This window comes from Rhipicephalus sanguineus, chromosome 3 (assembly GCF_013339695.2).
Source record: "Rhipicephalus sanguineus isolate Rsan-2018 chromosome 3, BIME_Rsan_1.4, whole genome shotgun sequence".
Taxonomy (NCBI): Eukaryota; Metazoa; Arthropoda; class Arachnida; order Ixodida; family Ixodidae; genus Rhipicephalus; species Rhipicephalus sanguineus.
This window is the reverse complement of record NC_051178.1, coordinates 86,787,634-86,802,376: the sequence shown is the minus strand read 5'-3', so window position 1 is coordinate 86,802,376 and position 14,743 is coordinate 86,787,634.

Genomic DNA, 14,743 nt, shown 5'->3' with positions numbered 1-14,743 from the left:
TCTGTCCCTATCGTTCATGTATATCCTTTTTGGATGTTAATGTTGGTGGTGCAAGTTATAAATACCGCTTCCAAGGCATGGGTTACCCATAGTGTGAAACTGCCTCCTCAAGAACGAAGTTCCGCAAGGCGTGGTAAGTGGCCTCTTGTACTCTGCAGCCCTGACAACGAAAATAGCCGGAGACTAATGATTCAGCAAAAGTTATGACGCCGTAGCTTCTGCGACATCGTGTAAACCAGGCACGGTATTTACGCCATCTACTCTACTTGCATCTTTACTTGAGTGCAACAGCACATTGCAGATATAGCGTCAGAACTCTTATTATGTAAGTTTATTAGCAATTATTTCACTAAGAAGCGTGAACTTTATATATTGTGCATAAGAACATATCTCATCAGGAACACATGCATGCATGCATGCATACATACATACATACATACATACATACATACATACATACATACATACATACATACATACATACATACATACATACATACATACATACATACATACATACATACATACATACATACAATCCGTCCAACCACATATATTACATTCCTCGTAAGGTACAGGCGACATAGGCCAACCCCGTTAAACATGAATAGGAGAACAACCCAGGGGCGCTGCTTTCATATTTTATATATTATTTCTTTGACAGGCACCATGAGACGTACAATAACCGCAGTTTGCCTCATTTGCTGCATTGTATTCCCTGGTAAGTGATGAGACCCCTATTATGATAAGATAAATCCGTCCAATTTATTGTACTTCCAACACAGCGCAAAAAGGAATTTACAGGATGAGCGTGTGTCCTGTAACTGACTTCCCTGTCCTGCTGGTTTTCCGCTCATACTTTTACAATACATATAGAAAAAAATTTTCATAAAGTGCAGACATTTCTGCAGGCATGACGTCGAACTCCAGATATACTGGAAGCTGAAATTAGATTAGGTTTTCATTTTAGACCTACTTCAGGACGTTCAGAACGTGGCCTCACGGCTTAGATATCCAAGCGGTTATTATTTCACAAATCTGTATCTAGATATAAAGGAAATAGTGATAAATACTAGATGTGAGGATTCGGCCATCTATTCCCATTTCTGTATTCACAAGTGCCTAACGTACGCTATCCATTCCGTAATTTCGGCACCCTTGCAAGTGGCGCGGTTTGGTTGCATAAGTAAACTGGCGCATATAATCAAACTTCTTAGGTTCTGCGAACGGCTTTCGGCTTATATAACGTGGTGCTCATCAGCCAGCGAAATATTAGGAGTGTATTTGGGCAACACCGATCGTATGCCTTGCACGCAGCTTCGTCGTACAAACTGGACAAGATGGATGACACGCCGGACGCGGCTATCGAGAGCAAATCGGAACACGCTGTTGTGGAAAAGAATCATCTGGACGACGTGCCACGCACGATCTCGCGAGAACAGCAGGAAACCGCACAACGGCTCAAGCAACTTCAGAACGAGGTATTTTGCTACAAACGTTGAAACGGATCACTCCGAAGGTAGCTGCGTTCAGTGTCAACACGACTCAAGGACATCTTTCTTTATCTCCCTCTCAAATTATTTTTTTACAATATGCTGTGCAGTGTTTTAAAATTTAGATTATATGAATCGCTGTAACTCTACATCAAATCACTTAATCTATGCACTGAGCCTGAATACCCTACATAAGAATGGAAGCTTGAGCGAGTTGCAGGTAGCAAGGGAAGCGATCGAGGCGTTCCACATTAGAAGAAAAGGAGATATGTGTGTTAGCATGCCATCGATTTCGCTGAGTGACTCAGAATTTTCATACCTTTGCAGCACCTGCAGAGTATGATACCTGCTTTGTTTGCTTTTACTTGCCTGAGACTTGTTTGGGTCTTTTTCGCTTTTGGTGTTTTTTAGTTGTTGTTTTGTTGTTGCACATCACCTATATATATGCGTGTCTTTCCTAATAAACTCTAGTTGCAAGTCAGCGCCTGTCCTGTGCCTTCTTTCTTCGTCGTCGTCTCGTGAGCGCTGTTCCACAAAGCTGAATACCCTAAAAGCTTAATTTCAGCATCAGCTACGGAGCCTACTCTTCGGCTCCGTAGCTGCTGGGGGGCGCGTTTATGCAGCACGCATTCCTGAAAGGTTGTGCATTTAAATGCATAGCCATCGTTATGCTGCCTCTACGTGAGCAATGCACAATGCAAATATTGTCAGTGCTAGATCGCAAGGTGAACCGCACTATACACGCCAATTAAAACACGGAATTCATGGACGCGAAACGTATTTTCCGTGTCGGCTATGGTTAAAGCTGTTGTACGCTAATTCGTGTGACCGGCAATGCTCCGCGCAATGTCAGAGGCTGTGAATAGAGCATACAGCGCTTATTGCCTCCCTGCTCCTTGATTTCAATTACAAACACATTTGTTACACACTAGGTACCCGTGCATCGTAACTAGTTTCCCCCTTCGGAACTCGTTCAAGGTGCCCATGCTGTTTAAAATCAAGGAATAGTATTCGTGGATTTCCATATATTCTCTATGTTAGGCGATTCAAAGTCAATTAGTGAACAATTGAACCCGCCTCTTCGGTCAATACAATGCAAGGATTAGAATTGTGAAATTTGCCGGAAGCGATTTCTAAAGCTTGTGTTATTTCGAAAAGAAGGCAGTATATGGAAGATAACATTCGTTATGCGTTAGTTGTACTTGTGATTCATGTCGACCATTTTATTATTTTACTATTTACGAAGTTGACGAGTCCCGTTTAGTTTTGTACTCAGTTTCCGCATTTTCCCCCACATTCATTTAAGAGGTCGGTTACTCAGGTGTGTACTGAATTGTGAGATACTATCATTCCTGACCTGACACTGTCATGTTACATTGTTAAATGATTTAGTCACCGTGACTTCATATTTATGCGTTGGTGCATTTATCTGCACGGTCTCAACATTTATTTACTATGACCTTTATCACAGTGCCTAAAGAAATCTCCAAGTTGCAAACAAGGAGAGGTTTCGTGAATATGCGATAGCTCGCTCACGATGTAATCACTGGAGAATAATTGTGTCCATTTGGCGACGAACAATTTTGTTTATTCTTCTAACTACGTACTGCATAGGTACGTTTCCCTCAGATTAAGTGCTCTCCTCATCAGGACACAAGAATTATGTGCTTTGATGCTGAATGAATAGTCGAAGACGAATTATTATGGCTATGCGTCTACACTAGAGGAAAGTACATACAGCTACAGTAACCAAGCAGCAATTCGTCGGCAACGTTGTCTTAATAACATACTTTTGCGCTCGAATGTGAGGCGCGTAAGCAACACGCCGTAGTGTCGCGGAAACATCATAAAGACAGCGTTGTCTGTGTGATACTGAGGAACGCGAGTCCAGATACACAGGGCTTCTTCCAATTTGCAGTGTGTCAGAGTGCGTCCAAGACCACTTTTTAAAGAAAATCGAGTGAAGAAAGCAGATTTAGTCTCGGAATCTTGAAAAGAGCCTGCCTTGCAGACGACATAAATCTTGTCTGTATAAATCCCTCGACAATGCGTGCCCTAATCGTATCTTTTTGATATTGCAGGCCGAGGAATACTTCATTTTCGACATCATCGAAACCATAAGAAGTATCGGGTAGGGAACGAAGAAACCCGTCAAGCACGCTGGTGAAGATATTGTAGATACTTTGAATGACTTAGTCAAGTACAGGGACGAATATATAAAATCCGCTATCTCGGAAAAAAAGTTCTTCGATGAAGTGATTGAAAGTGTTAACTTCCCCGATTTCATGGGCTCCTTCAGTGTCATATACTTCTAATACTAAATAAACCCTTACAAAAGTCTTCATATCGATTCCGACGTTTTCCTGTTGACTTTCGTTGTTTTCAATAGACCTTCTGTTGACATGCAATTGAAAAGCATGCGCGTTTCTTGTAAGGCGAAACGCCGTGTAGAGCAAGCCCGTTTTATCAAATACCCATACTTCGTTTTTATCAATGTCCTGAAGCAGCTATAAGTGAATTATATACACAGAGTTTACAAGTTTCGGCGTTCAAACATTTGTTGCTGAGACATTTTGAAAAGCAAATGAATACGTTTCTTTTCATGTATGTGGCCAGTAAAACGTTTTCGTATGCATTGCGGACACCGCATGGAAAATGTGCAGGCTCAACGTGCATGCTGAAATCTGCGTGAAACGAAGTGATGTTGAACCCTGAAGTTCTTAACGAATTAAATGCTGCGCGACGAAAACCGGGGAGTACACTAATTTTGTGTTAATCCTACGCTGCATGCAACCTCCTGCAATAATTACGCTTACGCATGGCATATAGACCACAAATTAAAAGTCATGCATTCTTCATGTTTATACATTCTATTCCTTAATTCAAGATGCAAACGCCGAATCAGTCATTCATTGTTTTGAGAGCGGAGCTCTAAACGTTTTTCGTTGCGCCGGGTAGTGCGAATAGAAGCTATCATCATCATGAATCGGCACGCTGTCTTTTCGTCCTCTTCTTTCTCTGAGTGCTCTTGTTCATCTTCTGCTTCGCTCCCAAAACACGTGTGCCACTTTCTCCGGCGTGGCCTGTAATATTCCTGATGGGTGAGAAAAAACAAGTACAGGGAGAGAAAGAAAGAAAGATATGAAGAAATTAATAATATCTGGGGTTTTACGCCCCAAAACTACGATATGATTATGAGAGACGCCGTAGTTCCATCTGGTCTTCTTTAACGTGCACCTAAATCTAAGTACACGGGCCTCTACCATTTCGCCTCCATCGAAATGCGACCGCCGCGGACGGGATCGAACCCGCGACCTTCGGGTCAGCAGCCGAGCACCGTAACCGCTATGCCACCGCGGTGGACAAGGTATGAAGATAAAATCTTCACGAAAAATACTCCTCTGAGGCGGCGGGATTCGAACCCACGTACCCACGATCCGAAGACGAGCGTCTTAACAACTCGGCTATCCAGGCACGCTGGCCTGGATAGCCGAGTGTAGCCATAACATAGCCTTGTATAGTGTCGTATAGCAAGGGGGTAGAAAGGGGAAGTGAGGGTGAGGAGGAGGAAAAGGAGGAAGGGAGAGAGTAAGGCATAGCATATAAAGAAGGAGAAAGAGAGAAATAGAGATAAATAAATGGAGAAAGAGAGAAACATCGCGAATCAAAGACAGAGAAAGAAATAGAGAGACGGGAAAAAAGATAGACGAAAAGAGGACGAAAGCGAGAAATAGAGAGAGATAGTGAGACAAAGATAGCTAAGAAAATGCAAGAAAGAAAAATGAGATAGAAAGAAAGAAATAGAAATAAGCAAAGACAAAGAAGACAGAAAAAAAACATGGCTGATCCCTCTGTCATAGGAATCGGTACAACACGAAAGTGAAACATGTCTTCGCAGACGTAGTTGAGCGTTTGTTGTGCATTGTTTCGGCACAAGGGCGAATGAACGAATGCTATAGCAACAAATTGTAATATCACGCGAAAAACGGCAAGCAGCTCGAAACTCGCAACGCGCTGCTCGAGCAGAAAGGACGCACGGAAAGAACATCAACTGTCGCAGCTCGACACAAAGGAGGATGCACGAAACGAACGCACAAGTATACACGGGATGAGCGCGAACTAACTGTCACAGTTGTAACTTATTTGTGTGTGCGCAGCACGCTCCTTTTCCACAGAGCGACCACGCCCTGTGGAGGCGCGCGCGCATCACAACGCGCGGGGCGACCACATGAAGCGCGCCCTTCGAGCTCTTCACGCCATCTCGCTGGTGATAACGGAAACACGCTGAAGTGCCACCGATCTCTGAGTACCGCTAACGGTAAATGGTGTATATAAACAGCTCGCCGTTAGTACCGCCTTTAGTACTGTTAGTACCGTTCGTGCCGCGAGGGTAAGAGGCACTGACGAATATGACTCTTTGGTCATGACATGAATAACGTGACAATCCTGTAGTGTACGTCGTCAAACCCTTTCCTCCAGACACGTGTGGCGCATACCCTTATGCCACGGGCCACGATATGCGGGTATGCGCCACTGGTGATTAACAGTTTATATCTACCCAGGAACGGCCAGAACGAACGTTGGTAATCTAAATTCGAGGGCGTTAAGAAAAGCCGACATCGGCAGCGTTGACCCGAGGAATGCAAAGAATAAAAATCAGGATCCCGGCAGGAATTGAACCCAAGCATCCTGCATGAAAGTCAGGTATTTTTTAAATGCGAATGCATTACTTAGGCGGGCTATGTAAGGCATCCGGCGTTGTCCGCGGTGCCCTCTCCCATAGCAACAGCTGCGGGCGCGCGCGCTTATCCTCGCCCCTAGCAACCGGAGCATGTGGTGCGAGAGAGTGTAGGAGAGGGTAGGTGCAGTGCTTCGCCGCTCCTTCTCTCGCCGTTCGCTCTCTCTCCTCCCTGCGCCCCACTCTCCCGTCCGCTCGCGCCTCACTCTCGACCGTTCGCTGGCTGGGCGCCTCTCAAAAACATCCGGAAATGTGTGCTCGAGACGCCGCTGTGAAACGCCAACGCCGAGACGAGAACGCTGGCGCCCCACTCTCCCGTCCGCTCGCGCCTCACTCTCGACCGTTCGCTGGTTGGGCGCCTCTCAAGGCGATGGCAGAAGTCGATGAAGGCGAATGTCTGACGGCAACGGTACCCTCTCTAGGCGCAAGAAATGCATTCGCATTTCCTCACGATTCCCTTCGGGGAGGTGGGGGCATTTTTTTTACTACAGAGCCACACCAGGTTTTGAAACTGCTTTGGAAAAGACCCTGTGCAAGTGTAATGTCGGTGCAACGTCAATTGTGGTTGCAGTGATGGTTATCTAATTTTATAAGAAAGCAATAAACATTACATATGTACTTCTATGATACAGGCGTCATGTCGGGTGAACGTCAATTGTGTTTACAGTTTATAGTAGTATAGTATAGTATACATATGTAATAAACATTACATATGTATCCCTATGATGCAGCAAACTATATTCAAGCTTTGCCCGACCCCAGAGAAATACGCTAGAAAAGTTACGCATGATATTCACATCATCGCACCGTAAAGTGCACTTCTCTCCTTTCGATAATACTGACGTATGTGCTCCAACGTGAGTGCTCACGTTACGTCAGAGAAGAAGTAGCCCTTTAAAAGCCAGTGTAGTCGACGTGTCTGTAAGCCCGCGATGTGCACACAACTACAAAACTTACAAAACACGTCGATCCAGCTCGTAACGCTTGGCTCAAAGCCAAAAAAAAAATTCAGCATAATCAACTACTGGCTGACTGCTTCGCATGAAACCGAGACCCACAAGGCGTGGGATCTGCCGAATTTTTGCTTAATGGTTACTTTATGCGGCTTTCGTTGATTTTTATTCTATGTTCTAGCTATGTTTTATTCTAGGTGTGTTTCTGTCATATTGGCCAGCTGAAGAGCGGTAGCCTTCGTTAGCAAATGGCGACAACTCTTCCAGTTATTTTTATTTAAAAAAGGGCGGATGCTCAATGTTAGGTATCGACACACAAGTGTCGCGAAACTAAAAGTGTTGCTTGACGCTTTTCGAGGGAACAACGGTATTGATGGGCGTACGTACGGGGAAGCAGTTGCGACGGTTATCTAAATACGTTCAGTTATCTTCAGCCCATTGGTAGTGCCAACCATGAGGATTCGCGGGTGTATATCGGCTAACAATAGGTAAATTTTCAGCAACACGGCCCATGAATTGCTATAGCAACACATTGTCCCATGAATTGGGCACCCACTTATAAATGAAGTAAACTTGAGAATATAGGAAATTACGAGAAACAAAGGAGCCGATTAATAGTACGCATTATTTGTGAAGTGATGCATGCGTACGTCTGTGACAACTTTGAGCTCATCTCGTGAGACCAGATGGGCATTATAGCTTTGCAAGTTGGTTCCTGTCTTGTAAACGTAGGGTGTGAAATTTCGATTTGTCAAGTATCTCGGTTAAATGGTAGCAGCAGAACCTTCATGTGCACCGGCGAATTGACAATCTCCTCGCTTTTGAAAAATTACACCCTCTCCCGCTAAAGGGGACCATGAGGCGATGCGAAGCCGGAGCACTTGCACGATCACGTTCCGTTGGCGTTCGTTGGGCATGCTACCGACCTCGCGTCGTGGAACGCGAAGAGGGACGCTACGCGCGTCGTATCTTCCATCTAGCCTGGCCGTTATTTCTCACAGGGCGAGCGGGGAACGCGGTCGACAGGCGGGCGAGAGGGGGGCAGCGTAGGAGAGGAGAGAGAAGGGGAGGGGACGGGCATGCGCTCGAGCTCATCGCGGCGTTGCGCAGGAGAGAATGTCGGCATGTCTAGCCCGCGTTTCAGAGGAAGAGTGGAAAGGGGGAGGGGAGAGGGAAAGTGGAGAGGGGAAGGAAAGAGGGGTAGATGACATGGGGAATGGTGAGGGGGAGTGGAGAGAAGGTGTGTGGAGAGGGTGTGCGCATGCGCAGTAAGGGTGGTCACGCCGCACACCACCACCACCACCACCGGATTGAGCTCCGCCTTAAGATACTTCGCATCTAAAAAAATTACAGCATATCCACGGAGTGAATGATGATGAGTGGGCGAAGCTGCGGAGGTTCATCGGTAAACCGTGAATCTTCCGTGAATTCTGCCCAGTACATCATCACCGACGTGAGATCGGACGCGTTTATACTAAAGGTTCGATGAGTTATGACGACTTGCAGCTCACTTTAATATTACATGTACGCTGTGAATTTTCATTGTTTAGAAAACCATTGCTTTAGAAAAATCTGGCGTCTTTCGTTAAGCAGCTGGCGTCTTTTCGTTTTGCTTTAGAAACATCTGGCGTTCTTTCGTTTTGCTTTTACAAAGCATCTGGCGTCTTTCGTTGGTTTATTTCATCAATCAACGGCGTTTTGAACAAAATTTTTATTGTTTAATCACGCACAGGAGAAATCTCACCAGGCACTACCTTGGAGGTAAACAATGGCTGCTAATGGGAATGAGAGACAGAAGAAGTCGGCTTTTAGCTAACACTTACACTTCTACTTCTACTAACGTTTCCTACTGGAACATGCCAATGGCTGCTAATGGGGAATGAGCGACAGAAGAATTCAGCTTTTAGTTAACGCGCACGCTGCGAATTTTTTATTGTTCAACAACGCACAGGAAAAATCTCCCACCGGCACCACCTTGGAGGTCAAAGCGTAAGACTTGTTACGGACTACGACGACGACTACGAGGGACGAACGGGTGCCGCCTTAAGGAGCTTCGCCCCTAATAAAATTACATTTACTTGCATAAAGAGACAGATGAGCGGGCGACATTATATTGTAGCGATGCTGAAGCACAGAGACTAGCCAAACAAACGTATTTATTAAGGGCGAACCTGTGCCCACAACTCTAAGTGGCTGCGGTCGTAAAAACTGCGACTCAGTCGAACACCATAGAGAACATCCCACTGTCTTCCTCTTTCTCTTCATCCGAAGTCCCGAGCGCTGGCGCATGCGAGCCGGGTCCGACCAGGTGCGCGTGCCACGATGGTCTTTGCGCGGCAACGACAATACGGCGCGCATGCGTGTCCTGTATTCGCATGGATGGGCGCGTTATTTGAATGCGGCTAAGATGACGCGGCATTATCCCCCTCCTCATACGCATCGTCCCGATGCGTCAGACAATAAAAGGATTCCTGGTGTGCCTCAATCGTCTTCCGGTGATCTTTCATAGTAGGGCTTCATGCGGACTACGTGTACCACCTCCGTGGGATTGCGTCGTCTTGGGCTGCCATGTCCAGCGGACTTGACTTCGTAAGTGACGTCGCTTACACGATGGAGTACTTCGTAAGGGCCGAAGTATCGGCTGAGAAGCTTTTCAGAAAGTCCACGGCGGCGCACTGGGGTCCATATCCACACTTTGTCCCCGGGCTCATAAAGCGCCTCAGTACGTCGCTGGTTGTACCGACTGGAATCGACGCGCTGTTGGCGGCGTATTCTGTATCTTGCCATCTGTCGTGCTTCCTCGGCTCTTTGCAAGAAATCGTCCAAGTCAGGTGGATAGCTGCTGCTTTCGTCATCTAGTGGCAACATGGCATCCAGTGGAGTAGTTACTCTTCGGCCGAATACAAGTTCGAATGGCGCAACTCGAGTTGTTTCTTGAACGGCTGTATTATATGCGAAGGTTATGTAGGGCAATATTTCATCCCACAGTCTATGTTGAACATCGACATACATTGAAAGCATGTCAGTTAGAGTTCTGTTCAGGCGTTCCGTTAATCCATTCGTTTGAGGGTGGTATGCCGTAGTTCTTCTATGATCTGTATGTGTCATTCGCATCAGACATTTCATTAGGTCTGCAGTAAAAGCTGTTCCACGATCCGTAATAACTGCGATGGGCGCACCATGCCTGAGGACTATGTTGTTGACGAAGAACTTGGCAACTTCAAGAGCTGTTGCACTGTACAGAGAATCAATCTCAGCGTAACGGGTCAGATAGTCTGTGGCTACAACGATCCACTTCTTGCCTGTAGATGATGTCGGAAAAGGTCCAAAGAGATCCATCCCAACTTGTTGGAATGGGGCATTCGGCGGGTCGATTGGCAGGAGAAGGCCTGCTGGTTTCACGGATGAAGTTTTGCGCCTCTGACATTCACGACAAGTTTTGACGTAGTGCCGCACTGATGCTATCAACTTAGGCCAATATTATTTCCGACGAATTCTGGCGAATGTACGGCTCACACCCATATGTCCAGAAGTCGGTTCGTCGTGATATGCGTGCAGAATTTCTTCTCGCATAGCTGTAGGTACGACCAGTAAAAACTTTTCGCCGTTGGGCTCGAAGTTCCTCTTGTAAAGGACACTTCCTCGAAGGCAGAACGAAGGAAGACTTCTGGAGAAAATGCGCGGAACTTGAACGTCGAGTCCCTGGAGGCGTTGTATAAGCGACAGCAAATCTGGGTCATCTCGTTGTTGTTGAGCGATTTCCGATGCGTCGACGATGCCTAGGAACGGGAAGTCTTCGTCCTCTGGCACACTTGTGTCGACTGGTGCGCGTGACAGGCAGTCGGCATCGCTGTGTTTTCTCCCGGATTTGTACACCACAGTAATATCATACTCCTGCAGCCTAAGGCTCCATCTTGCTAGTCTGCCTGACGGATCCTTGAGATTTGCCAGCCAGCACAGAGAATGGTGGTCACTGACTGCTTTGGATGGTCTACCACAGAGGTAAGGTCGAAATTTACTTATTGCCCAGATGACCGCGAGACACTCTTTTTCGGTGGCAGAGTAGTTTGTCTCAGCTTTCGAGAGTTTGCGGCTGGCATAGGCTAACACTTTCTCTTCACCGTTTTGGCACTGGACTAGGATGGCGCCGAGGCCGACATTACTCGCATCGGTATGAACTTCAGTGTCCGCTGTCTCATCGAAATGGGCAAGGATTGGAGAAGCTTGTAGGCATTTCCTTAACTCGTCAAAGGCTTCCTGTTGTTCGACTTCCCACATAAAGGGCACGTCGTCTCTTGTTAGATTTGTAAGAGGTTCGGCAATCTTGGAAAAGTTTTCCACAAATCGCCTATAGTACGCTCATAAACCCAAAAAACGACGTACTGATTTTTTGTCTTTGGGTGTCGGGAACCTCGCGACAGCAGCTGTTTTTTCGGGATCTGGACGAACGCCTTCAGAACTAACGACGTGTCCAAGGACTCGCAGCTCTTCAAAGCCGAAGTGGCATTTTTCTGGTTTAATTGTCAACTGTGCTGAGCGGATGGCTTCGAATACTATGCGCAGTCGCTCTAGATGTTGGTCAAATGTTGCGGAAAACACTACAACATCATCCAAATACACCAAACATGACTGCCATTTCAATCCCGCGAGGACAGCGTCCATCATTCTCTGAAACGTCGCTGGCGCGGTACACAGGCCAAATGGGAGCGCTTTAAATTCGTAGAGGCCATCTGGGGTTACGAATGCCGTCTTTTCACGGTCCCGCTCATCCACCTCTATCTGCCAATATCCGCTCTTGAGATCCAGGGAGGAGAAAAATTTTGCACATCGCAGCCGATCTAGCGTATCATCGATACGCGGCAGAGGGTATACATCCCGTTTAGTTACGCTGTTCAGTTTTCGATAGTCGACACAGAATCGAAGTGTGTTGTCTTTCTTCTTAACAAGCACTACGGGAGACGCCCATGGGCTGTTGGAAGGCTGGATGACGTCATCTGAAAGCATCTCCTCGACTTGCTTCTTGATGATTTCTCTTTCCTTTTGTGATACTCTATATGGGTGCTGGCATATCGGTCTCGTAGCGTCTTCTGTTATAATCCTGTGCTTCGCAATAGGTGTGCGTCGCACCTTCGAGGAAGTGGAGAAACAGTCAGAGAATTCCTTTATAAGGGCGTATATCCGTGTCTTTTGAGTTTCTGGGAGGTTATGGTTGACGGTAACTGATGTTTCGACGTTGCAGGTCCCTGGTAGAGCGGTTGGCATTGTTGCTAAGCTGCATAGTTCAGTCGCCATGCAGAACTCGTGGAAATAGGCAATAGCCGTACCTTGTGCGATGTGCTGACATTCGTTCCCGAAATTAGTAAGTAGGACATCTGCGCGGCCATTGGTTAAGTGTACAAGACCCCGCGCCATACAAATTCCTTTGTTCAGAAACAGCCCTACGTTTCCGTCCGCTATTCCTTCGCGGTCGTGAAATGTCTCATTCGCCACAAGCACCATTACACTGCAACGTGGCGGCACAGTGATATCATCATCAACAACGCGCAGAGCAGTAAGGCGTCGCTCCACCGATTCCTCCGCAGACATAGCTTGTTCGGTCGAAAATGACACACTGGACCTACGCAGGTTAATTATGGCGCCGTTAGCTTGTAGAAAATCCATTCCTAATATGAGCTCCCTTGAACATTCCGGCAGTACAACGAAGTCGGCAACGTAAGTAAAGCCTCTTATTTCGAGCCTTGCGGTGCATCTGCCAAGGGGCGTAATAACGTGACCAGCTGCTGTCCGTATCTGCGATCCACTCCATTTAGTCACAACTTTTTTTAGTTTCTTTGCCATTTTGTGACTTATTACCGAATAATCAGCGCCGGTGTCAACTAAGGCGTTCAGCTCGTATCCGTCTATTTTCAACCGCAAATCTGAAGTAATCTTTGCACTGCTACTCTCATCTGCTGGAGACATAGCCTCGTCACCCTGGAACCATGATGGAGGATCTTTGTAACTGTGGTTATCAGCGGCCTCACCTCCACAGTTCGCTTGCTTCAGTTTTCCGGGTGTGGGCTTGGAGAACGACGCCCAGGCAGTCTGGGAGATGTACTTGGGCTCGGTGAACGGTAGCGCATGGGCGACGGCGATCTTGGCTGATGTTGGCGTGGAGCAAGTGGACTCTGGCGCGTGGACAGGTACTCTTCTATCTCTGCTGGTCGTTCACCGTTTCGAGGGCATGGTGCATACAAGGGAAAGCCCCTTAATCCAGCCTGTCGGTAAGGACAGAACCTATACAGGTGACCCGCTTCTCCGCAATGGAAGCACAAAGGCCTACGCTCGTGGTCACGCCAGACGTCACTTTTCCGGGGCCTTTGCTCCCCATAGCGAGCAGACGGCACTTGTCGTGCTGGAGGCATGTAGGTAGGCGCTGGTTCAGGTGGACGAGGTGCGTTGCGTGCTGCGGGTGGGTATGGAGTTGCCATCGCAACTTCTGCACTGCCGTACACCACGGGTTGCCTGAGTACCTCGGAGTACGTTGGGGTGCGTCGAATTGGTTGCGGCGCACGCTCCGGCTCCCGTATGAGCTGCCTCAGTTCGTCCCGCACAACGTTGACGACTGATAGCGCAGCTGTAGTCTGAGGTGTTTGCAACTTACTCAGCTCTTCCCTGATCACTGATCTGATGAGCTCTCGCAGGGCTTCGATGTCGTTCCGCAGGCTTCCGGAGAAGACATGTGTAGGTGCACAGTTTATGTCCCGGTTGTACTGCCGAGCCCGCTGCTCCAGCGTTCTTTCGATGGCTGTCGCCTCCGGATGGAACTCAGCAACTGTGTGAGGTGGGTTGCGGACGAGAACAGCGAATAGCTCTTGCTTCACTCCCCGCATAAGATGGCGTAGCTTCTTGTCTTCGCTCATGTTCGTATCCGCACGCTTGAATAGGCGGGTCATGTCCTCGATGTACATTGCCACACTCTCGTTTGTGAGCTGGTTCCTCGTTTGAAGAGCAGCCTCCGCCCTTTCCTTGCGGTCTGTGCTGACGTAAGTAGACAGCACTTGCCGTCGAAATTCCTCCCACGTGGAAAAAGAGGACTCATGGTTCTCAAACCATGTCTTTGCAAAGTCTTCCAAAGCAAAGTATACACGACGAAGCTTCTCCCTCTCGTCCCATCCATTCAAGTTCGCCACTCTCTCGAAGAGGTCCAACCAGTCCTCCACGTCTTCGAACGAGTCGCCATGGAATACTGGCGGCTTGTGAGGTTGATTGACGACCACTTGTGACGGTGTTGCCTGACTAGTCATAGCGGTGGCGTCCGTCGTCTGAGTTCCCCTTGGCGTGAAGTGTAGAGGACTGAACTCAGGCGAGTCACCTCGAAGACGACGGCTGGCCCTCTGGTGCACAGGTGTCAGCTCCACGCGATGGACTCGTTGTTGGTCGGGGCTAAGCTCTCTTGCGTTCGTGGGGCTTCGATTCATACCCAGCACCTCCACCAGAAATGTAGCGATGCTGAAGCACAGAGACTAGCCAAACAAACGTATTTATTAAGGGCGAACCTGTGCCCACAACTCTAAGTG